The sequence below is a fragment of the Callithrix jacchus genome, chromosome 5 (assembly GCF_049354715.1).
Source record: "Callithrix jacchus isolate 240 chromosome 5, calJac240_pri, whole genome shotgun sequence".
Lineage (NCBI taxonomy): Eukaryota > Metazoa > Chordata > Mammalia > Primates > Cebidae > Callithrix > Callithrix jacchus.
In genome coordinates, this window is record NC_133506.1 from 106422140 (window position 1) to 106446646 (window position 24507).

The 24507-nt window shown below is 45.8% G+C and overlaps 1 protein-coding gene across 50 annotated transcripts in view; it reads left to right on the forward strand.

The window, feature by feature from the left end:
• MINK1 (misshapen like kinase 1) overlaps positions 1–24507 on the forward strand; it is a 62043-nt gene that overhangs the window by 18798 nt on the left and 18738 nt on the right. The window lies entirely within an intron of this gene.

The following is a 24507-nucleotide window of genomic DNA, read 5'->3' on the forward strand; positions in this document are numbered from 1 at the left end:
ATCCGTGAGTGATTTATAAACTACCCCTTTTTCCATCACATAAATATTTTTCCTGGTTTCTTGGCCTGCCTTCTGCTTCTAGAACTGACCTGATTTCCTCCCCTTCTGTGCTTCATTCCCATAAACACACTTCAAAACATGGATAGTCATCGATAAACAGAGGGTAGGTATTTCACATTGTGGAATCAGAATAAAAAGATGCTTGAGTTCCACAGTGTGAGAGGCAGGGTTAGCAGAGTGGAATCTGTTTCAGAGAGTAACACAAACTGAGAAAGGGAATTTTTTTGAAGTCTTCATTAAAAAGAATCCAGGTTGGGCACTGTGGCTCCCGCCTATAATCCCAGCACTTTGGGAGGCCAAGGTGGTGGATCACTTGAAGTCAGGAGTTCGAGACTAGCCTGGCCAACATGGTGAAACCCCTCTCTACTAAAACTACAAAAAAAATTAGCTGGGCATGATGGCACATGTCTATAGTTCCAGCTATTATTATACTTAGGAGGCTGAGGCAGGAGAATCCCTTGAACCTACAGGGAGAGGTTGCAGTGAGCTGAGATTGTGCCACCACACTTATGTCTCAAAAAAAAAAAAAAAAAAAAATAGGCCAGGCGTGGTGGCTTATGCCTGTAATCCCAACACTTTGAAAGGCTAAAGTGGGTGGATGACCTGAGGTCAGGAGTTTGAGACCAGCCTGACCAAGACGGTGAAACCCCGTCTCTACTAAAAATAAAAAAAAAATTACCCATATGTGATGGTGGGTGCCTATAATCCCAGCTACTCAAGAGACTAAGGAGAATCACTTGAACCTGGGAGGTAGACGTTGCAGTGAGCTGAGATTGCATCATTGCACACTAGTCTGGGTGACAAAAGCAAGACTCTGTCTCAAAAAAAAAGTTGATGATAGTATGTCACGGACAGTAAGAAACTGATGAGGGTCTGGGTGCGGTGGCTCACACCTGTAATCCCAGAACTTTGGGAGGCCAAGGCAGTCAGATCATGTCAGGAGATCCAGACCATCCTGGCCAACATGGTGAAATACCATCTCGACTAAAAATAGAAAAAAAAGTAGCTGGGCATGGTGATACATGCCTGTAGTCCTAGCTACTTGGGAGGCTGAAGCAGGAGAATTGCTTGAACCCAGGAGACGGAGATTGCAGTAAACCTAGATTGAGCCACTGCCTGCCTTCTCTCTTCCTTTCATTGGCTCAGTGAAGAGGTGCTGGTGATCCCCTCTTCTTCTCTTGCCATAGGAACATTTCATTTGTCTCATGCTTTGACTTTGGGTCTGCCATTCACCCCAAGCACCTTGGGTATAAGTGAGGATGATGCTACCTACCTGCTTCCTAGTTGGCTCTGGGGTAAATGGAGACTTCTTCAGGCCTGGGAGAGGCATCTCCCATTGAGAAAGGCAGGATCTGGCTCTCTGCTTACTCTTTGGGTCCTTGGAGGGCTGTGTCTGGTATCTCTGCTTGGATAGGAAGGAGGAGGCGATCTTATCAGACTTTTCCTGCCACTTCCCTGTCCCCAGCTCACACAACCACTCCCATTTTCTCTCTCTTACATACTCACACTCTCTTCCCCTACCACCCCCCAACATCTGAGAACTTTATGAGCCACAGCTCTGGCACAGGACTTGGCAGCCTAGGCTGGAGAGGGTGGTTCCATCCAAGGAGGCTCAGCAGTGGGAACCTGCATGCTGTGACACTCCCCCTGAAGGTTAGTAGATAGTTGGGCGATAAGGGCTGCTCCACAGGGGTATGGACAGGTCAAATCTTTATAAATATCCAGTGAAGAGGAAATGACAACTCCCAATTTATCCTTATACATAGAGCATTCAGTGGAGACAGGTGGGGTGTCCAAGGGCCTGAGCCCTCACTGTTCAGGGACCTGGATGGGTGATGAATAGGCTCAGACGTCCACAGCATGCGGTGGGAGGGCCAAGGCCTGGCCAACAAACAATGAGCACAGGGACACCGTACACTTACAAGACCAACAACTGAGGGGGGCAGCTGCCTGGCACATGTGTGTCAGGCTGTTTATTCTGGAATGAGGGGTGGGCTTTACATCGTGTTCTGTGACTGGTGGGTTTTGAGAGGGGCTGATTTGTGGAGAGGATGAACACCTTGGCAAAGATGAGGATCAGTACCATGCCCACAAATACGGCTGCTGGCCAATGCCCCACATGCCAGTGTCCCCCATGATGACGATGGCAAAGCCAGCTGCCAGGCCACTCAGGCCTGTGCCCATCTGGAGTAAACTGCTATAGAGGCTGATGTCATTCAGGGAGTGGGCAGTGGGGTCAGCCACCACTAGGCCATAGATGGTAATGATACCATCCAGGACCACTGGGATGATGGACTTCATGATCGGCTCCGGCCACATGATGGACATGGCCGATGCTGGTGCTGTTCTTGGCCATGCCATAGGCAGCACCCAGTCCACTGAAGACTGTGGTGGCCATAGCACCCAAGATGGTGAAAACCAAAGCATACTTGGGGCTGTTGTTGGACCTGTCTGCTAGTGGGGAGGGGACAAGAATGGGCACAGCAGAGGGCGAGCACAAAGACAGTGGACCAATGGCAGCAAAGATGCTTTTTTTTTTTTTTTTTTTTTTCCTCGAGAGGAGTCTCACTCTAGCCCAAGCTGGAGTGCAATGATGTGATCTCAGCTCACTTCAACCTCCACCTCCGAGGCTCAAGCGATTTTCGTGCCTCAGCCTCCTGAGTAGCTGGAACTACAGGCATGCACGACCATACCCAGCTAAATTTTTAAAATTTTGCCCAGGGTGATCTCGAACTCCTGAGTTCAGGCAATCTGCCTGCCTCCCAAAGTACTGAGATTACAGGCATGAGCCACTGTGCCCGGCCAAGATGTTCTTTCTTACACACACATACTCTCATGTTTTTTTTTCTTGTGCATGCACACACACACATCCTTTAGTTACTCATATCTAATTGAAGAATGTCTAAGACACCACCCTTCTGTCAGAATACTTGCCCCTCCTTCCAGATCTCTGCCAGTACTGTATCCTTGTGGGACTTGAATTGTTGGGGAAACCCCAACCGCCCCTTTTCTCTCAGGCCCTTATCCCCTCCCCTCCCTAGCAGTGGCTTCAGAATATCTCCTACAGATGGGTTTAGGGTTAGTAATCTGGTGGTACCGGGGCTAAGGGATAGGTGTTAAAGCTTCACTTGCATAGCAGTCACTATTTTAACACTTAGATTGTTGTTGTTTTGGGGTGTCTTTAAGGGAGCCAATAAATTTATGGGAGGCTAAATATCCCCTCCCCCACTGGGTATTGCCACTGCCTTTGCCCCCCTCTTCCTCTCTGTGTGGGCCTTCTGGATTACAGGAAGAGCTCAGGAAAACAAGCCTATTGTTTTCATCTGGGAGGGTGGGAGGGCCTCCAGGCCAGCTCAGGCTCACTCTCCTCTGAACTGATACCCCATAAACAGAGGCTCCAAGGCCCTGGCAGCCCTGCTTTTCCAAGGCAAGTGAGTTATTTGGCTTGGTACTTTATTCTGCCAGCTCTTGTTGGTTCCCTCTTTATTTTTTAATTAAAAAAAATTTTTTTTAAAGACAAGGTCTTGCTCTGTCACCCAGGCCGGAGTGCAATGGCCTGATCTCGGCTCACTGCAACCTCTGCCTCCCAGGCTCAAGTGATTCTCATGCCTCAGCCTTCTGAGTAGCTGGGATTACAGGCATGTGCTACCATGTCTGGCTACTTTTTGTATTTCTAATAGAGATGGTTTTCACCATGTTGGCCAGAGTTGGTTCCCTCTTTAGACCACAAGTTCCCATTCTCTTTCCCTAGTGTCCTCTGAAGTTCTCTTCTCCCCCTTCCCCCATCTGTTTTTCTCTATCATAGGTTTCTCTGTGTAGTCCTGAAATGGTGAGTAATAGGAGGAAGCCTGCCTTTTTGGAAGTATGGGGAGCTAGGAAAGGAGGGGTCTCTCCCGGACCAGAGAGGTCTTCTCTTCCCCCAGCCTCACAGCTAGCTGACTCTGCCTCATCCTCCGAATACCCTGGATTCCCCCTGACACCAGGCACCCAAGGAAGCCCCACCTCCTGGTCCTGTTTCCTGTCAGGGGTGGGATGGCACCTTGCCTGGGTCTGGGAATGGCACCGGCTGCAGCAGCAGGACCTGCCGGGACATATCTAAATGAATAATCATTGCTGGGGTTGAAGCACAGGAGAGACCAGTCCTTCCTTGTTTCCACAGGGCTGCTTAGTGCTTCTTTCCCAAGGACTTCCATCCCTTCCCCAGGCTTTATGTTCCAGTTCTACCATTCTGGAAGTCCCCTAGAATCTCCTGGAATGTTTAATGGACCTTTTCAGCACTGAAATTCAAGAATTTTAAGACTCATTGGTCAGCAGAAAAGTGGGGATATGGTTTCCCCTGCAGTTTCCTCACAAGATTACCCCTTATATTTTAGCATATGGGACTCCTCAGGATGTTAATTCTCTTCTCTCTGTGTTGGTGTCTGAGCACCGAGAAGGTAGAGCCAGGGGTACCTATAAATGAGGAACATTCTTTGACAGGCACTTAATAAAGATGCTGGCTATGTAATCCCAGCACTTTGGGAAGCTGAGGTAGGCAGATCACCTGAGGTAAGGAGTTCAAGACGAGCCTGGCCAACATGGCGAAACCTCTTCTCTACTAAAATTACAAAAATTAGCTGGGTGTGGTGGTACATACCTCTAATCCCAGCTCCTCAGGAAGCTGAGGTAGGAGCATTGCTTGAACCTGGGAGACAGAGGTTGCAGTGAGCCAAGATTGAGCCATTGCACTTTAGCCTGGGTGACAAGAGCGAAACTCCATCTCAAAAAAAAAAAAAAAAACAAAATGCCAGGTGTCATGGCTCATGCCTGTAATCCCAGCAATTTGGGAGGCCGTGGTGGGTGGATCATAAGGTCAAGAGATTGAGACCATCCTGGCCAACATGGTGAAACTCCATCTATAACTAAAAAGTACAAAAATTAGCTGGGCATGGTAGGGTGCATCTATAGTCCCAGCTACCCTGGAGGCTAAGGCAGGAGAATCACTTGAACCCGGGATGGCGAGATTGCAGTGAGCTGAGATCACACCACTACACTCCAGCCTGGCAACAGAGACTCTGTCTCAAGAAAAAAATAAAAATAATAAATAAATAAATAAATAAAACTTTACCCCTCAAGGGGTTTCAACCACATGCAAAGCCAACACTGCAGGAATTATTTTCCCACTTTGGAGCTGAGTACAAAGGGAAGGGGCATATTGTTAGAGGAGCTGTTGTTAGTGGAATGAGGGCTGGCAGCCAGAGTTCTAATCTGCCAGCTCCAGGCCACTTCCAAGAAATGTGACCCCAAGCCTCCTGTGCTGTCTCCTTTCACTCATTCTGTTGTCTACCTCTTTCATCCTGGATTCCACCATGACTACAGGCCTCTCCTGCATTTCTGGATTTCTACATGCTGTTTGTGAGGGACTCATTGAGGTTTTCTCCTTCTCTCCTTTTCCTTGCCCCACAGCTTTGGCTTGTGCTTCCTAGGCTCTGAGCTTCTGTTAGTGTCACAGCCTCCTGGACAGACTGCTGGAAATGGTTTATGCATAAACTCTTTTGCATTTCTCTTGGGAAATAAACCCTTTGTTTCTAATCTAATCTTAATCTGTCCTGCTACTACATTAAAATGACTTTTTGGTTTTGGGGAAAGGAAAAGAAAATGTCCATTGATGCTGGGCCCCAGACAGCACAGTGAGCAGGCTCACATTTGCTCCTAGTTTTTTCTCCAGGTATTATCTGCGGGAGGAGTCCAGGGAGCCCCTGAAGGGTCAGCAGAACAAAGAAGCAAGAGCTCAAGGCTGGTGTGTGCCTGGTTCTCCCCTGGTCAGTTCTAGGGAGCAGAGTCCATGGTGTAGGTGGAAGGACCAGGGTGCTGTGCCCAGTAACTGTTCAGCAACAGTGCACGCCATGTACTGGGGAGATGCTGAGGCCTTAGGCAGCAGCATCAGGAAGCTTTTGAAGCTGGGGAAACGAATACACTTGAAATAATTAAAGGGGGATTTAAGGCAGAGGAGCAGAGTCTGAGGGGACAGCTCATGCCCTTCCCCTTGCCTACCTCAGGCCACCAGCTTTGTGTCTCTTCTCTCCTTTCAGCCCTTGATCCTTAGCTTCTTCTGAAACACTTTCCTTGAGGAAACCCAGCTCTGCCTTGCGCTGTCTGGCGTTTAATCATTAAATCAATGAGCATTTGGTGACCTTGTATATACTCAGAAACATACCTGGAGCTGTGAGGGGAACAGTAACAAACAACAGACAGCTCCCTGGTGAGGCGAATGCAGTATCAGAGAGGATGAGTACAGTGTCACGGAGGACACGCTGCTTAGGGCCAGCCTCAGTGAGGGACCAGTCCCTTGCATTGTATGCAGTGTGATGAGACATCTACCAAGAGTGTTTGCGCTCACATCACTGTTGGCTCTTCATATCTGAGCAAAGCAGTAAGTATAATTATACATTGTAAACGACGCAGGGCACAATGCCAGGTGACATCTCTCTGACTGTTTCAACCCACCCGAGGGGCTCTATCTGTTATCCCAGAGCCCCACCCTTCAATAATTGAGTCCAACACTTTTATGGTACCTTCCAGAGCCCCTCCATCAACCAAATTTTTTTTTTTTGAGACAGAGTCTTACTCCCTCCCCCAAGCTGGAGTGCAATGGCACGATCTCAGCTCACTGCAACTTCCGCCTCCCGGGTTCAAGCAATTCTCCAGCTTCAGCTTCCCGAGTAGCTAGGACTACAGGCACATGCCACCACACCCGGCTAATTTTTGTATCTTTAGTAGAGACAGTGCTGGTCTCAAACTCCTGATGTCAGATAATCCACCCATCTTGGCCTTCCAAAGTGCTGGGATTACAGACATGAACCACCATGTCAGGCCCAACCTAAGATTTTATACAATTTTAATATATGTAAAACGTGAGGAGATATGACATGCTTAGTAATAGAAGCTCTAGTGAATGAAAGAAAGCAACTGCAGACTGTTATCCCACATGCTCACTATGCAGCAGAAGTTGTTTTCTATATGTTATAGATTCAGAGCTGCACAGATAAAATACTGTTGTTTTCATTCAGGTACCCATCTCAGTGTGAGGCTGTATAACTCATTCTATGTAATACCCAAGTACCACCTAGAAATGGCTCCTGACCTTAATGAACTTCTGTTCTACTCGGGGAGATGAGATTTAGTCCTGTGAAAGGTTTAATAGAGATGTTGTGATCGGACTTGTTTAGTTGTAAGGAATCTGCTCTAGCTAAGTCAAATAAAAGGATAGATCCAGCATAGACTCAGGAACCGGCTACATGCCTTCAAATCCTGGTTCTGCCACTGAAATGGCTGTTTGACTTTTGCAAGTTCTTTACCTTTGATGAGCCTGTTTTCTCCTCTGTAAAGTGAGAATAATAACAATATCTACCTCATGGAGTTATGTGAGGATTAAATTAGTCAGTATGTAGGCCAGGTGCAGTGACTCACGCCTATAATCCCAGCACTTCGGGAGGCCAAGATGAGTGGATCACCTGAGGTCAGGAGTTCGAGACAAGCCTAGCCAACATGGTGAAATCCCTTCTCTACTAAAAATGCAAGAACCTTTAGCTGGATGTGGTGGTGGGTGCCTGTAATTCTAGCTACTCAGGAGGCTGAGTCAGGAGACTCACTTGAAAACCTGGGAGGTAGAGTTTGCAGTGAGCTGAGATCGTACTACTGTACTCCAGCCTGGGCAACAAGAGTGAAACTCCATCTCAAAAAAATAAAAATAAAAAAGGCCTATGAAGAGAATGGACAATGAGAGTGATCTCTGAGATGGCCAATATGGATAATCTCCTAAAGTGGTAAAGATCAGGGCCAGAAGGATGCAGCAGATTACAGCACTCATTGTTCGGAGGAGGGTACTGGGAAGGTGGTTAGACCACTGCTGCTGGAATATGTCTTCTTCAAAATAACCTTTTCTTGGCTCCCCAGGCTCGGTTAGGTGTACTCTCTTGGCACCCTATGCTTTACAACACATAAGACAGATGAGAGTTCTTTCTGCGACCGAAACTCTTCCCTCCTCTTTTTTGGTCCAAGAGACACACTTGGCAGTGGCAGGAGGAGTGTCACTCCATCCTTTTTTATTTTTATCTTTACTTTTTTATCTTTTCCATTTTACATGAGATATGTATTTAAATAATCAGATGCTGGACTAGAAGGGGAAAGTTTCGAGGATTTTTTTTTTTCTCCCCTTTTTCTCAAAAGGACAAATTTGCTTATGTGGAACAGGTACATAGAAAAAATGATGAAATTGTGATCTATGAAAAAAAAAAAAAAAATTTAAATAGGCCAGGCATGGTGGTTCACACCTGTAATCTCAGCACTTTGGGAGACTGAGGCGAGAGGATCACTTGAGCCCAGAAGTTCAAGACCAGCCTGATCAACATAGGGAGACCCATCGCTACCAAAAAAAAAAATAGCCGGTAACCAGACAGAGTGATGTGTGCTCTTGTAGTCGTAGCTACTCTGTAGGCTGGGGCTGGAGGGTTACTTGAGCCCAGGAGTTTGAGGCTACAGTGAGCCATGATTCTGCCATTGCATTCCAGCCTAGGTGACAGAGTGAGACCCTGTCTTAAAAAACAAACAGTACATTGGTTTGTGTCATCTGAGATGCAACAAAAGAAAGAAAAAAAACAGACATACCAAGCTATAGTTACATAATTAATTGTAGAGGTTGTTAACGTCTGCCTCTCTCTTCAGAGTGTAAATATCAGTAAAGTAGGGACTGTTTCAGTTACTCACTATTCTGTTCCCCAGCTTAGCACAGTTTCTGGTACACAATAGGAAGGAATAGTCATTAGGTTGGCAGACTCATGGAGTGTGGACCTGAGCATTTGGAATCATAGAGTTAGAAAGTTTTCTTACCTTACTGAAAGGGAACTTAGAGTAGTTAAGTGACTGGCCCTTAAATGCACAGCCTATTAGTAGCAAAGCCAAGAATAAGAAACCAAATTGTGGGCAACATAGTGAGACCCTGATTGTACAAAAGAAAAAAAAGTAGCTAGGCATGATGGTACATTGGCACATGACCGTAGTCCCAGCTACTTGGGAGCTGAATTAGGATTGCTTGAGCACAGGAGTTTGAGACTGCTGTGAGCCATGATTCTGCCACTGCACTCCAGCCTGGGTGACAGAGCAACACTCTTATCTCAATTAAAAAAACAAAAAACTAGATCAGGAGCAGTGACTCATGCATGTAATCCCTGCACTTTGGGAGGCCAAGGTGGGCAGATCGCCTGAGGTCAGGAGTTCAGGACCAGCCTGGCCAACATGGCAAAACCCCATCTCTACTAAAAATGTAAAAGTTCGCTGGGCGTGGTGGTACATGCCCGTAATCCCAGCTACTCGGGAGACCGAGGCAGGAGAATCATTTGAACCCGGGAGGCAAAGGTTGCAGTGAGCTGAGATCACACCACTGCACTCCAGCCTGTGTGACAAGAGGAGGACTATGTCTCAAAAAACAAAGAAAAGTTAACAAATTTCCTAACTTTTCTTGTCTACTGTGTTTGTCTTGGGATATTTATTTATTATTTTTTTGAGACGGGAGTTTCACTCTGGTTGCCCAGGCTGGAGTGTAATGGCGCGATCTCAGCTCACTGCAACCTCCAACTCCCAGATTCAAGCAATTCTCCTGCCTCAGCCTCCCGAGTAGCTGGAATTACAGGCTCCTGCCACCACGCCGGCTAATTTTTTGTTTTAGTAGAGATGGGACTTCACTGTTTTGGCCAGGCTGGTCTTGAACTCCTGACCTCGTGATCCGCCCACCTCAGACTACCAAAGTCTGGGATTACAGGTGAGCCACCACACCTGACTAATTTGTGTATTTTTTTTTTTGAGATGGAGTTTCGCTCTTGTTACCCAGGCTGGAGTGCAATGGCATGATCTCGGCTCACCGCAACCTCTGCCTCCTGGGTTCAGGCAATTCTCCTGCCTCAGCCTCCCGAATAGCTGGGATTACAGGCATGCGCCACCATGCCTAGCTAATTTTTTGTATTTTTAGTAGAGACAGGGTTTCACCATGTTGACCAGGATGGTCTCGATCTCTTGACCTCGTGATCCACCCGCCTCGGCCTCCCAAAGTGCTGGGATTCCAGGCGTGAGCCACCGCGCCCAGCTAATTTGTGTATTTTTAATAGAGACAGCCTGGGCGCAGTGGCTCACGCCTGTAATCCCAACACTCTGGGAGGCCAAGGCAGGCAGATCACCTGAGGTCAGGAATTCGAGACCAGCCTGGCCAACATGGTGAAACTTTGTCTTCATCAAAAATACAAAAATTAGCCGGGCATGGTGGTAGGCACCTGTAATCCCAGCTACCCAGGATGCTGAGGCAGGGAGAATCTCTTGAACCTGAGGCAGAGGTTGCAGTTAGCCAAGATCGTGCCATTACACTCCAGCCTGGGCAACAGAGCAAGACTCTGTCTCAAAAAGAAAAAAAAAAAAAGAGACTGAGTTTCACCATGTTGGTGAGGCTGGTCTTGAACTCTTGACCTCAGATGATCTGCCTGCCTCTGCCTCCCAAAGTGCCAGTGTTACAGGTGTAAGCCACCATGCCCAGGCGATTTAGTAGGGTAGCTTTCTTAGAATAGAAATTGTCATTAATCAGTAATAACTTATTGTCCAGGCATGGTGGCACACACCTGTAATCCCAGCACTTTGGGAGGCCAAGGCAGGTGGATCACTTTGAGCCCAGGAGTTTGAGACCAACCTTGTCCACATAATGGGACTCCATATTTACAAAAAAAATTAAAAATTTGCAGGACATTGTGGTGCATACCTGTGGTCCTAACTACTTAAGAGGCTGTGGTGGGAGGATCATTTGAGCCCAGGAGGTCAAGGTTGCAATGAGTCATGATCATGCCACTGCATTCCAGCCTGGGCAATGGAGTGAGACTCTGTCTCAAGATAATAGTGACAATAATAAACTGAACGCTATAGTGGATGGGTGCTCTTAGGATTTTTTTTTTTTTTTTTTTTTTTTTGAGCGAGGGCCTTTCTCTGTCACCCAGACTGGAGTGGAGTGACATGACCACATCTCACCAGAGGCTCAACCTCCTGGGCTCAAGTGATCCTCCTGTCTCAGCCTCCTGAGTGGCTTAAGCCTGTAATCTCAGGGTTACAGGTTTGAGCCACCATGCCCTGCCTCTTAGGATTTTTTTAAATGCATTGAAAAAAATAGATACATAGTCAGGTGCAGTGGCTCTTGCTTGTAATCCTAACACTTTGAGAGGCTGAGGCATGAGGATCACTTGAGCCCAGGAGTTTGAGACCAGCCTGGGCAACATAGTGAGACGCCCCCCTCTGTAAAAGATAATAATAATTTAAAATTGTTTTTAATTGGCCAGGCACAGTGGCTCAATGCCTATAATTCCAGCACTTTGGGAGGCCAAGGTGGTCAGATCACCTGAGGTTAGGAGTTTGAGACCAATCTGGCAAACATGGCGAAACTCCGTCTCTACTAAAAATACAAAAATTAGCCGGGTATGGTGGTCACTCGCTACTTGCGAGGCTGGTAATCGTAGCTACTCACAAGGCTGAGGCAGAAGAATTGCTTGAACCTGGGAGGCAGAGGTGGCAGTGAGCCAAGATGGCACCATTACACTCCAGCCTGGGTGACAGAGTGAGACTCTGTCTAAAAAAAAAAAAAAAGTAGTTGATACATAATTATACATATTGATGGGATACATGTGATCTTTTGATACATGCATACTATATATAATGATTAAATCAGCATGATTTGGATATCCATTACCTCAAACACTTACTTCATTTTACTTCGAATTTTACTTATTTTGTTTCAAATGTTCCAAATCTTCTAGCTCTTTTTTTTTTTTAAAGATAAAGTTGCTCTGTTACTCAGGCTGGAGTGCCATGGTGTGATCTCAGCTCACTGGAACCTCCAACTTCCAGGTTCAAGCGATTCTCCTGCCTCAGCCTCTCGATTACCTGGGACTACAGGCATGCACCACCACGCCCAGCTAATTTTTGTATTTGTAGTAGAGACAGGGTTTCACCAAATTGGCCAGGCTGGTCTCAAACTCCTGACCTCAGGTGATCAGCCTGCCTCAGCCTCCCAAAGTGCTAGATTGCAGGCGTGAACCACCATGCCTGGCCCTCCTTTTTTTTTTTTTTTTTTTGAGACAGAGTCTCACTCTGTCACCCAGGCTAGAGTGCAGTGGTGTGGTCTTGGCTTACTGCAACCTCTGCCTCCTGGGTTCAAGTGATTCTCCTGCCTCAGCCTCCCAAGTACAAGGGTGTCTGCCACCATGCCCAGCTAATTTTTGTATTTTTAGTAGAGGTGGGGTTTCACCATGTTGGTCAGGCTGGTCTTGAACTCCTGACCTCGTGATTCACCTGCCTTGGCCTCCCAAAGTGCTGGGATTACAGGCGTGAGCCACCATGCCTGGCCTATTCTAGCTCTTTTTAAAATTACTATGAAGTATTGATAACTTTAGTTACCCTACTGTGCTGTCAAATGCTAGAACCTTCTAGTGTTCCTTCTACCCACCTGTATTTCTGAACTCATTAACCAGCCTCTCTTTATCCCCACTGCCCTTCACAGCTTCTGGCAACCCCCATTCTACTCTCTACCTCCTCGAGACCAGCTTTCTAGCCCCCGCATATGAAAGAGTACATGTAATGTTTGTCCTTCTGTGCCTGGCTTATTTCACTTAACATAATATCCTCTGGGCTCATCCATGTTGCTGCAGATGAACAGATATAATCATTTTTTATGGCTGAATAATATTCCCTTGTGTAGATATACAGTATTTTATGTATGCATTTATTTGATAAACATATTAACTGTATTTGGGTATTATGACTAGTACTATAATAAATATAGGAGTGTAGATGTCTCTTCCATGTACTGGTTTCTTCTTTTTTTTTTTTTTCTCTTTTTTTGAGGCAGGGTCTCATTCTGTTGCCCAGGTTGGAGTGCAGAAGCATGCTCATGGCTTACTGCAGCCTCGAGCTCCTGGGCTCAAGCATTCCTCCAACCTCAGCCTCCCAAGTAACTGGTACCACAGGTGTATACTGCCACACTTGGCTAATTTTTAAATTGTAAATAATTATATATTTATTTATCTTTGAGGCAGGGTTTCACTCCTGTCACCCAGACTGGAGTGCAATGGCAACGATCTCAGCTTACTGTAACTTCTACCTCCCGGGCTCAAGCAATTCTCCTGTCTCAACCTCCCAAGCAGTTGAGACTACAGCTGCATACGTCCACATCCGGCTAATTTTTTGTATTTTTTGTAGAGGCGGTATCTCGCCATGTTGCTCAGGATGGTCTCTCACTCCTGGACTCAAGCAATCCTCCTGCCTCGGCCTCCCAAAGTGCTCAGTTTACAGGAGTGAGCACTGTACCTGATGATTTTTCTCTTTTGTATATATAGCCAGCAGTGGTATCGCCTGATCATATGATAGTTCTATTTTCAGTTTTGAGGAAGCTGCATACTGTTGTCCATAGAGGCCGTACTAATTTACATTCCTACCAACAGTGTATAAGAGTTCCCCTTTTTCTGGCCGGACACGGTGGCTCACGCCTGCAATCCCAGCACTTAGGGAGGCTGAGGCGGGTGGATTAGGTGGTCAGCAGTTCAAGACCAGCCTGGCCAAGATGGTGAAACCCCGTCTCTACTAAAAGTACAAAAATTAGCTGGGCATGGTGGTGGGCACCTGTAATCCCAGCTACTTGGGAGGCTGAGGCAGGAATTACTTGAACCTGGGAGGCAGAGGTTGCAGTGAGCCGAGATCACGCTATTGCACTCCAGCCTGGGTGACAGAAGAGTTCCCCTTTTTCCGAATCTTTGCAATCATCCCCTCCCTTTTTTTTGTCATTTTAAAAGTATTTATTTTTTTTTATTTTAATTTTAATTTATTTTTTTGAGACGGAGTCTTGGTCTGTTGCCCAGGCTGGAGTGCAGTGGTGTGATTTTTTGGGTTTTTTTTTTTTTTAGACTTTTTTATTTTTTGTAGAGGAGTGGTTTTGCTGTGTTGCTCAGGTATGTTTTGAACTCCTGGGCTCAGGTGATCCACCTCAGCCTCCCAAAGTATTGGGATTACAGGTGTGAGCCAGCATGCCCAGCCTTTTTGTCTTTTGATAATAGCACTTTAACTGGGGTGAGATGCTATCTCATTGGGTTTTGATTTGCATTTCTCTTATTATTAGTGATATTGAAGAAGTATTATTTTTAATAATAGGTTTATTGAGATATAATTTACATACCATACAATTTATTCTTTTAAAATATTTTAGGCGAGGTGCAGTGGCTCCTGCCTATAATGCCAGCACTTTGGGAGGCCAAGGTCTTGAACTCAGGAGTTCGAGACCAGCTTGGGCAACATGGTGAAACCCCATTTCTACAAAAAATATAAAAGCCAGGTATGATGGTATGCGCCTATAGTCGCAGCTACTTGGGAGGTTGAGGCAGGAGGATCACTTAGCTCAGGAGGCAAAGGTTGCAGTAAGCTGAGATCACACTACTGTACTCCAGCCTCAGCAACAAAGTGAGACCCTGTCTCATAAAACAAACTAGCAAACAAAAATTTAAAATATCTTAAAGTGGTTTTTGGTATATTCACCTACTTGTGCAACCATCATCACTATCTAATTTCAGAATCTTTTCATTATCCCCAAATGAAATCCAGTACCTGTTAGCAGTCATTACCTATTTTCTCCTTCCTTCCAGCCTCTGGCAACCACTAATCTACTTTTCATCTCTTTGGATTTGCCTATTGTGGACATTACACACAAATGTAAATGTAGCCACATAATATGTGGCCTTTGGTGACTAGCTTCTTTCATTAAGCATGTTTTCAAGGTTCATCCATGTTGCAACATCTAGCAGTAATTCCTTTTGTTGTTTTCACTTTTTTTTAGAGACAGGATCTCACTCTGTCACCCAGGCTGGGGTGCAGTGGTGCTATCATAGGTCACTACTGCCTTCAGCTCCTGGGCTCAAGGGATCCTTCCACCTCAGCCTTCCAAGTAGCTGGGACTACAGGTGCATGCCACCATGCCTGGCTAATTTTTAAAAATTTTTTGTAGAGACGGGGTCTTATTATCTTGCCAAGGGCTGGTCTCAGACCTGCCAGGCAATCTCAAACCATTTGGTCTCAAGTGATCCTCCTGCCTCGGCCTCCCAAAGCACTGGGGTTATAGGCATGAGCCACTATACCTGGTCTTCATTTCTTTTTATTGCCAGTACTCTTCTATTGTATAGATATATTATAACTCATTTATTCTTCGGTTGATGGATATTTGGGTTGTTTCTACTTTTTGGTTACTAATAATCCTGCTGTGATCATCCGTCTACATTTTTTTGTGTGGATATATGTTTTCAATTTTGAGTATCTACCCAGAAGTGGAATTGCTGGGTCATATGATAACTCACTGTTTAACATTTGAGGAACTGCCAAACTGTTTTCCAAAGTGGCTATACCATTTTACAGTTGCCACTAGCAGTGTATGACAGTTTCAGTTTCTCCATGCCCTCATCAACACTTTTGACTATCCATCCTTTTCTAGATGGGGTAGGGAGGTGATCTCACTCTGTTGCCCAGGCTGCAGTACAGTGGTATGATCATAGCTCACTGCAGCCTCGAACTCCTGGGCTTATAGGATCCTCCTGCCTCAGCCTTCCAAGGGAAATACAAATAAAAATCACAATGAGATACCAGTTCACACCTACTAGGATGGCTACAATCAAAAGGATGGTTAGGCCAGTTGTGGTGGCTCCCTCCTGTAATCCCAGCACTTTGGGAGGCCAAGGCAGGCAGACCAGTTGAGATCAGGAGTTTGAGACCAGCCTGGCCAACATGGTGAAACCCTGTCTCTACTAAAAATACAAAAAATTAGCCAAGTGTGGTGGCGGGCACCTGTAATCCCAACTATTTGGGAAGTGGAGGCAAGAGAATTGCTTGATCCCAGGAGGTGGAGGTTACAGTGAGCTGACATCACACCCCTGCACTCCAGCCTGGGCAACAGAGTAAGACTACGTCTAAAAAAAAACATGGGCAGAGTCAGGCGTGATGCCTCACCCGTGTAATCCCAGCAGTTTGAGAGGCCAAGGCAGGTGGATTGCTTTAGCTCAGGAGTTTAAGACCAGCCTGGGCGACGTGGTAAAACCCCATCTCCATAAAAATACAAAAATTGGCTGGGCACAGTGGCTCATACCTATAATCCCAGCATTTTGGGAGGCCAAGGTGGGTGGATCACAAGATCAGGAGTTCAAGACCAGCCTGACCAACATGGTGAAACCCCATCTTTACTAAACATACAAAATTAAGTCAGGTGTGGTGGTACATACCTGTAATCCCAGCTACTCAGGAGGCTGAGGCAGGAGAATCGCTTGAACCCAGGAGGCAGAGGTTGCAGTAAGCCAAGATCATGCCACTGCATTCCAACTTGAGCAACAGAGCAAGACTCTGTCTCCAAAAAGTTTTAAATTTTGAAATTTTGATGAAGTGCAATTTACCCTTTTTCCTTTTTTTTTTTTTCTTATGCTTTGGATGTCATACATAAGAAACCATTATCTGATCCAAGGTCATGAAGATTTACTCCTGTATTTTCTTTTAACATATTTATGTATTAACTCTTACATTTTAAAGCCTACAATTCATTTTGAGTTAGTTTTTGTATATGATATGAAGTAGGGAAACAATTTCATTATTTTGCATGTGAATATGCAGTTGTTCCAGCACCGTTTGTTGAAAAGACTACTGAATGGTCTTGACATCACTTGACCATAAACCTAAGAGTTAATTTTTGAATTCTTTTTTTTTTTTTCCCCAGGCAGAGGCTTTCTCTGTTGCCCAGGCTGGAGTGCAATATCACAATCTCAGCTCACTGCAAACTCTGCCTCCCTAGTTCAAGCGATTCTTTCACCTCAGCCTCCCGAGTAGTTGGGGTTACAGGTGCCCACTACCACACCTGGCTAATTTTTTAAATTTTTAGTAGAGATGAAGTTTCCCTATGTTGGCCAGGCTGGTCTCAAACTCCTGAGCTCATGTGATCCACCGGCCTCAGCCTCCCAAAGTGCTCAGGTTACAAGTGTGAGCCACCTCACCCAGCCCTATTACACTGTCTTGTTACTGTAGCATTGTAAAAGTTTTTTAATTGGGAAGTATGAGTTCTCCAACTTTGTTCTTCATTTCCAAGATTGCTTGTCTCTTCTGGGTCCCTTGCATTTCCATATGATTTTTAGGATAGGCTTGTCAATTTCTGCAAAAAAGTCAGCTGAGATTTTGATAGAAGTGTTCTGAATCTATAGACTTTTTTTTTTTTTTTAAGGACAGTCTTGCTCTATTGCCCAGGCTAAAGTGCAGTAGCACCTTCTCAGCTCTCTGCAGTCTCCACCTCCCAGGTTCAAGTGATTCTCCCACGTCAGCCTCCTGAGTAGCTGGGACTACAGGCACACACCATGCCTGGCTAAGTTTTGTATTTTTTGGTAGAGACAGGGTTTCACCATGATGGCCAGGCTAGTCTGAAACTCCTGATCTCAATTGATCTGTTGGCCTTGGTCTCCCAGAGTGCTGGGATTACAGGCGTGAGCCACTGCATCTGTCTGAATCTGTAGACTTTAACAGTATTAAGTCTTCTGATCTGTGATGGGATAGCTTTTCATTTACATAGGTCTTTAATTTCTTTCAACTGCATTTTGTAGATTTTGGTGTACAAAAGTTGAAATAATGCAAACTTCTTATTGTTTTTTCCGAGACAGACTCTTGCTCTCTCACCCAGGCTGGAGTGCAGTGGTGCAATCTCTGCTCATTGCAACCTCTGCCTTCCGGGTTCACATAATTCTCCTGCCTCAGCCTCCCAGGTAGCTGGGATTACAGGTATGCACTACCATGCCCAGCTAATCTTTTGTATTTTTAGTAGAGACAGGGTTTCACCATGTTGGCCAGGCTGGTCTTGAACTCCTGACCTCGTGATCCACCTGCCTTGGCTCCCAAAGTGCTGGGATTACAGATACGAACCACTGTGCCTGGCCAACTTATTATTTTTGATGCTATTGTAAATGGAATTGTTTTATTCCATTTTGGATTATTCATTGTAGTGTATAGAAATACAGTTGATTTTTTAAAATATTGATCTTGTATTCTCAAACTTACTGAACTCATTGGTTTTAATAGATTTATAGGCCAGGTGCAGTGGCTCATGGCTGTAATCACAGCACTCTGGGAGGCCCAGGCAGGTGGATAACCTGCAGTCAGGAGTTCGAGACCAGCCTGGCCAACATGGTGAAACCCCATCTCTACTAAAAATACAAGAATTAGCTGGGTATGGTGGTGGGCACCTGTCATCCCAGATACTCAGGAGGCTGAGGTGGGAGAATCGCTTGAACCAGGGAGGCGGAGGTTGCAGGGAACCAAGATCACACCATTGCACTCCATTCTGGGTGACAGAGCAAGACTGTTTTAAAAAATAAAACAAGATTTGTAGTGGATTTTCTATATACAAGATAATGTTATCTGCACATAGAAATAGAAGGTCTTCCTTTCCAATCCAGATATCTTTTATATCATTTTCTTGTCTAATTGCCCTGGTTACAACCTGGTTACATCATGTTTTTCTTTTTTTTTTCCTTGTGCTTTGGATGTCACATGTAAGAATAATGTTGAATAGAAGTGTCTTGTCTTGTTCTTAGATTATTTTAAATAATAATATCTATTCTTCAGAAACATACACTCATGGTAGAGATGAAATCAATAAATAAAATCAAGGTTGAAATTCATGGGTGGGATAGCTTGTGGCAAGCTACAGTAGTTAGGGAAGAAACAGTTTTCATACTATGGAATAATAGGCTCAGAACCTGTAATACTAACACTTTGGGAGGCCAAGGCGGGCGGATCACCTGAGGTCAGAAGTTTGACACCAGCCTGCCCAACACAGAAACCCTGTCTTTACTAAAAATACAAAATTAGCCAGGCATGGTGGCCTGTAATCTCAGATACTTGGGAGACAGGCAGGAGAATCACTTTTACCCAGGAAGCGGAGGTTGTGGTGAGCCAAGATCATGCTGTTGCACTCCAGCCTAGCCGATAAGAGCAAAACTCCATCTCAAAAAAAAAATCATATATACACATACGCATTACTGAAAAATCAACTCACCAGGCATGGTGTCTCACGCTTGTAATCCTAGCACTTTGGGAGGCTGAGGTGGGTGGACCACCTGAAGTCAGGAGTTCAAGACCAACCTGGCCATCATGGTGAAACCCCATCTTTATTAAAAAAAAAAAAAAAGATAATAAAATAATAACTCGTCCAGGCACAGTGGCTCATGCCTGTAATCCCAGCACTTTGGGGGGCTGAGGCAAGTGGATCACAAAGTCAAGAGATCAAGACTATCCTGACTAACACAGTGAAACGCCATCTCTACAAAAAGTTAGCTGAGTGGTGGCACGTGCCTGTAGTCCCAGCTACTTGGGAGGCAGGAAAATCGGAGGGTGGTGGAGTTGCAGTGAGCCAAGATCATACCACTGCACTCCAGCCTGGGTGACGGAGAAAAGAAAAAAAAAAAATTGATTCTTCAAACATCCACCCTTCTTGGGTTCTTCCCCTCTATAATCATGAACGATCTTCCCTATTTTGAAAACCCTGTTTGACTCTGCTGCTGGCTCTAGCTGTCATCTGATTTTCCTCCTTCCTTTCAAGGTTAGACTTCTCCAGAAAGGGTGCTGCCCCATAGCCCTGACTTCCTCGGCACACCCCTGTCTACTCAGCCCTCGCTGTCTGCCCTCTGCTCACACAACCCCAGATCTCAATGGTTTCCTAGGTGCTGAGGTCAGTGGGATTTTTTTCAGTGCCCTCAGGCTGCTCCGCACCATTCAAAGCCATCACTCCCCTGTCCTTCCTGCAGCCCCCATGACCATCTCCTCTTTTGGTGTCTGTTCTGCTGCTCTCAGGTGTTACCCACAGCCATCCACACTTTCCCTGGATATCTTGTCTGTTATCTCCAACTCTCACACTCGCAAATGTGTATAAATTTTATTTATAAATCCTTGTTTTTTTCTTTTTTGAGACAGAGTCTTGCTCTGTAACCCAGGCTGGAGTGCAATGGCGTGATCTTGGCTCACTGCAACCTCCGAGCTTCCCAGGTTCAAGCGATTCTGCTGCCTCAGCCTCCCAAGTAGCTGGGATTACAGGCACGCGCCACCATGCCTGGCTAATTTTTTATACTTTTAGTAGAGACAGGGTTTCTCCATATTGGTCAGGCTGGTCTTGAACTCGTGATCCACCCACCTTGGCCTCCCAAAGTGCTGGGATTATAGGTGTGAGCCACCACGCCTGGCACATATTTTTGTTTCTAACTGCTCAATAGAATGTACTCCTGTGCATGTATCCTTTAACATCTAAAATTCAACATTCAAACCCAAACTGCTATCCCACAGCACAGCATGATCTTCTCCATCCTTTTTTACTTTTCTCTCTTTTTTTGTTTTTTGAGAAGGAGTTTCACTCTTTTACCCAGGCTGGAGTGCAGTGGTCTCGGCTCACTGCAACCTTGCCTCCTGAATTCAAGCAATTCTTCTGCCTCAGCCTCCCGAGTAGCTGGGATTACAGGTGCCCACCATGCCCAGTTGGTTTTTGTATTTATGTAGAGATGAGGTTTCACAGTGTTGGCCAGACTGGTCTCAAACTCCTGACCTCAGGCGATCCACCCTCCTCAGCCTCCCAAAGTGCTGAGATTACAGGCATAAGCCATCACGCACAACCACAAAGTGGACTTTTTACACAATCCAACCTCATCTTAGCTTGTGGGAGGGAAACGAGGTCTCAAACAGTGAAATACTTGCATAGAGACACACAAGAAATGCCAGAGTTCTTACTAGAAAGCCCCTCTCCTGTGCTCCTTCCGCCACACCAGGTGGCATCTCAGCAGCTTTTGTGTTTTCAGCTGCTGTTATGATACATAATCACAGATTGCCACATTTTCGTATTCGAGTACATGGCCAGTCTATAAAATTATAAGGTTTTGTATTTCTTATCTATTGGTGAGCTCCCCTTTGTATCTAATTCGGGAGTTGTTACATTGTTTGTGCTCAATAAATATGTAATGGATGAATGAAATGAGATACCATTGCTTTACAGGTTTTCCCTGCTTAGGCATTAGCCCAGTGCAGGGCAAATGGAGGCACTCATTCAGAAGACATGTGGTGGATGGATAATAACAGGGCATCGATAAATATCAGGCTGAGGTGTTGGGACTCTCTTCTCTAAGCAGTGGGGAGCCCTGCTCCCAGTTCTGGGCAGAAGAGTAAAATCAAGAAAGCGCCATTGTAGCAGAGTTAAATCAGTGATAGCATAAGGAAGACGTGGGGAGGCAAGAGTTCCAGGAGGGAGGACATAAGGGATTGGTGTGAGGTGGTGGCTTCAGGAACTGAGAGGAAGAGACAAGCCAGGCACATTTTGAAGGGAGAAAGAACAGGGTGGCTGTGATATAGGAAAGGGAGGAAGAGGAGGAGGATTAGGCAGAGGCTGGATTGTGGTGGGAAAGCCGTGCTGCTATTGAAGCATCTGGGTGGGGAGCGGGTGTGAGACCACAACCAGGGTGCCACATGCAGGACCCCAGCTTGATTCTCTGAATCACTCTTTCAAGTAGGAGTTTTCAGGAAACTGACTTGAAACCCATTAAATGTCAACATCTAAACCCAGTATGTCTGACCTCAAATCTTCTTCATCTCTCAGTGCCTCCCAAACAGGGGAAGGAGACAGATTGGGAGTCACGGTTACAAAATTAAAATGTACTTGTAGTGATTTGGGTTGATGGAGGCAGATCATTATGGCTCTAACAGACCCACAATATTTTCCCTCTTCGATTAGGAGTGTTCAGAAAATCATGACCATAAGTCCTTATTCCTGTCTCCATTTCAGAAAGAACTACAGTTTGATTCAAGAAAGGACTTCCCAGCAGTGAGTTCAGAGGCCCCGTAATGGATCAGTGCTTCTCTTGGGCAGCTCTGTAGGGAACTCTATTGTCTTTGAGCCTCTAATCTAGAACTAAAGATGGATGAGATGACTTTTTTCAGGTTCCTTGCAGCTCTCAGGGTCAGACGTCTCGTTAGCCGCTGCACTGCAGTGACAATGCCTCTTTTTCCTGTGGATCCTACTGTTTTACACCTATTAAATATTTTTTTTAGCTGCACATGGTGGGTCATACCTATAATAATAATGTATTAGGAGGCTGCGGTGGGAGGATTGCTTGAGCCCAGGAGTTCAAGGCTGCAGTGAGCTATGATTATGCCACTGCACTCCCGCCTGGGTAACAGCACGAGATCTAATTCTTAAAAAAAAACAAAAATTAGGCTGAGTGCAGTGGCTCACACCTGTAATCCCAGCACTTTGGGAGGCCAAAGCGGGTGGATCACCTGAGGTCAGGAGTTCAAGACCAGCTTGACCAACATGGTGAAACCCTATCTGTACTAAATATTAGCTGGGTATGGTGGCACATGTCTGTAATCCCAGCTACTTGGGAGGCTGAGGCAGGAGAATCGCTTGAATCCAGGAGGCGGAGGTTGCAGTGAGCCAAGATCGTGCCATTGCACTCCAGTTTGAGCAATAAGAGCAAACCTCTATTTAAAAAATAAACTTATTAAGATTTTTTTTTTTTTTTTTTAGATTAGGTCTTGGTCTTCCCCCAGACTAGAGTGCAGTGGCACGATCTCAGCTCACTGCAACCTCTGCCTCCCGGGTTCAAGCGATTCTCCTGGCTCAGCCTCCTGAGTACCTGGAACTACAACTGCCTGACACCACGCATGGCTAATTTTTTGTATTTTTAGTAGAGATGGGCTTTTGCCTTGTTAGCCAGGATGGTCTGAATCTGCTGACCTCACGATCCGCCTGTCTTGGCCTTCCAAAGTGCTGGGATTACAGGCATGAGCCATCTTTCCCAGCCAATTTTTTTTTTTTTTTTTTTTTTTTTAGTAACTTTAGCTGAAGCCAAATAATTGAATGTAGACCAAGAGTTCTTGGTCTGGTCAGCCCAGTCCCCTTCAGAGCACAGAGAAGGAATCTCCCTTCAACTCTGTCAAGACTTCTTCCCAAGTAGGTTGTGGGTGTTTTCTCAGGCTGCTGTGTGCCAGGCCTCAGCAAGGTACTAGACATTATATGGTGAGCAAGGAGGGCTCCATCCCTTTCTCCGGTGAATTAGACAAGTAAATGTACAATCACAATGCCTTGTGATACATGCTCTGATAGGGCACATACAGGGAGCCAGGGGGACCTCTCCTCTCCAGCTCCTCTTTGGGAAAGTGGAGGAAGACTGTACAATGAGGACATTCTTGAAAAACCTTAGGCTCGTATCTCTTTGGTCTTCAACATGCCGAAGTCATCTTCCATATGCTTGTTACTTCACTGGATGAAGAGCTTTTATTGGCTTGGTTGTGGGATTTTTTTTTCTCCCAGAAACTCTATATTAGTTTTCAAAATCAAAGAGAAAGTTTTAGACCATATGCTTTTAGGATTATCAGCACAGAGGCCCATGTGTTGCCTAGAGAGTTTATTCCTAAGTACCATCCTCACTTTCTGCCTCTGCTTGGTCCCAGCTGCGGTGGGGAGGGGCCTGCCCTGTCAGAAACACCAGAACTGTCAGTTCAGAGGCGGGTGCAGTGGCTCACACCTGTAATCCCAACACTTTGGGAGGCCAAGGCATGAGGACTGCTTGAACTCAGAAGTTTGAGAACAGCCTGGGCAACATAGTGAGACCCTGTCTCTACTAAAAAAAAAAAAAAATAGCCAGGAGTGGTGGTATATGCCTATGGTCCCAGCTATTTAGGAGGCTGAGGCAGGAGGATTGCTTGAGCCCAGGAAACTGAGGTTGCAGTCAGCTATAATTGCACCACTGTATCCAGCCTGGGTGATAGAGTGAGACCCGGTCTCAAAAAAAAGAACCATCAATCTACAGGAGCTGCACGAGTGTGAACAGTACTGGACTATATCTCTCTTCAGTTTACAGCAGCACCTCCCAACTTTTCTCTCTCAGAAAAAAAAAAGTTCTGCTAGGAGGGTGTGGGTGACCTCTCGACACACACTGAGGCCAGGCCTGCTTGCCCTTGGCCCAGTAGGAGGATGAGCCTCTTTAGAGGTTTTGTTCGAGCCTTTCGGGCCTTCTCCTGGCACTACTTGGCTCAGAAAAGTAGGAACTGAAAGTTCTCCCTTCTCAGAGGCCCTTTCTCACCATCACCTGCTCTCTCCCTCCCTCCAGGTCCCTTCTGCCCCTAATTGTCTCAAACCCTGGCCTGGAAGCCCTCAGTCTCCTGGGGACTGGGAAGAGGGAAGGACAGAAGGATGGTGGCCTTCAAATTCCTGCTCCCTGCTAGCTTTCCTCATCCCCACTTTTAAGAAGTAAAATAATGGCCATTAACTTTTCTTGAGCACACACTCTGGTGCCAGAAGCATTTTAAGCATTTTATGGGCATTCCCTCACTTGAAATATGAGT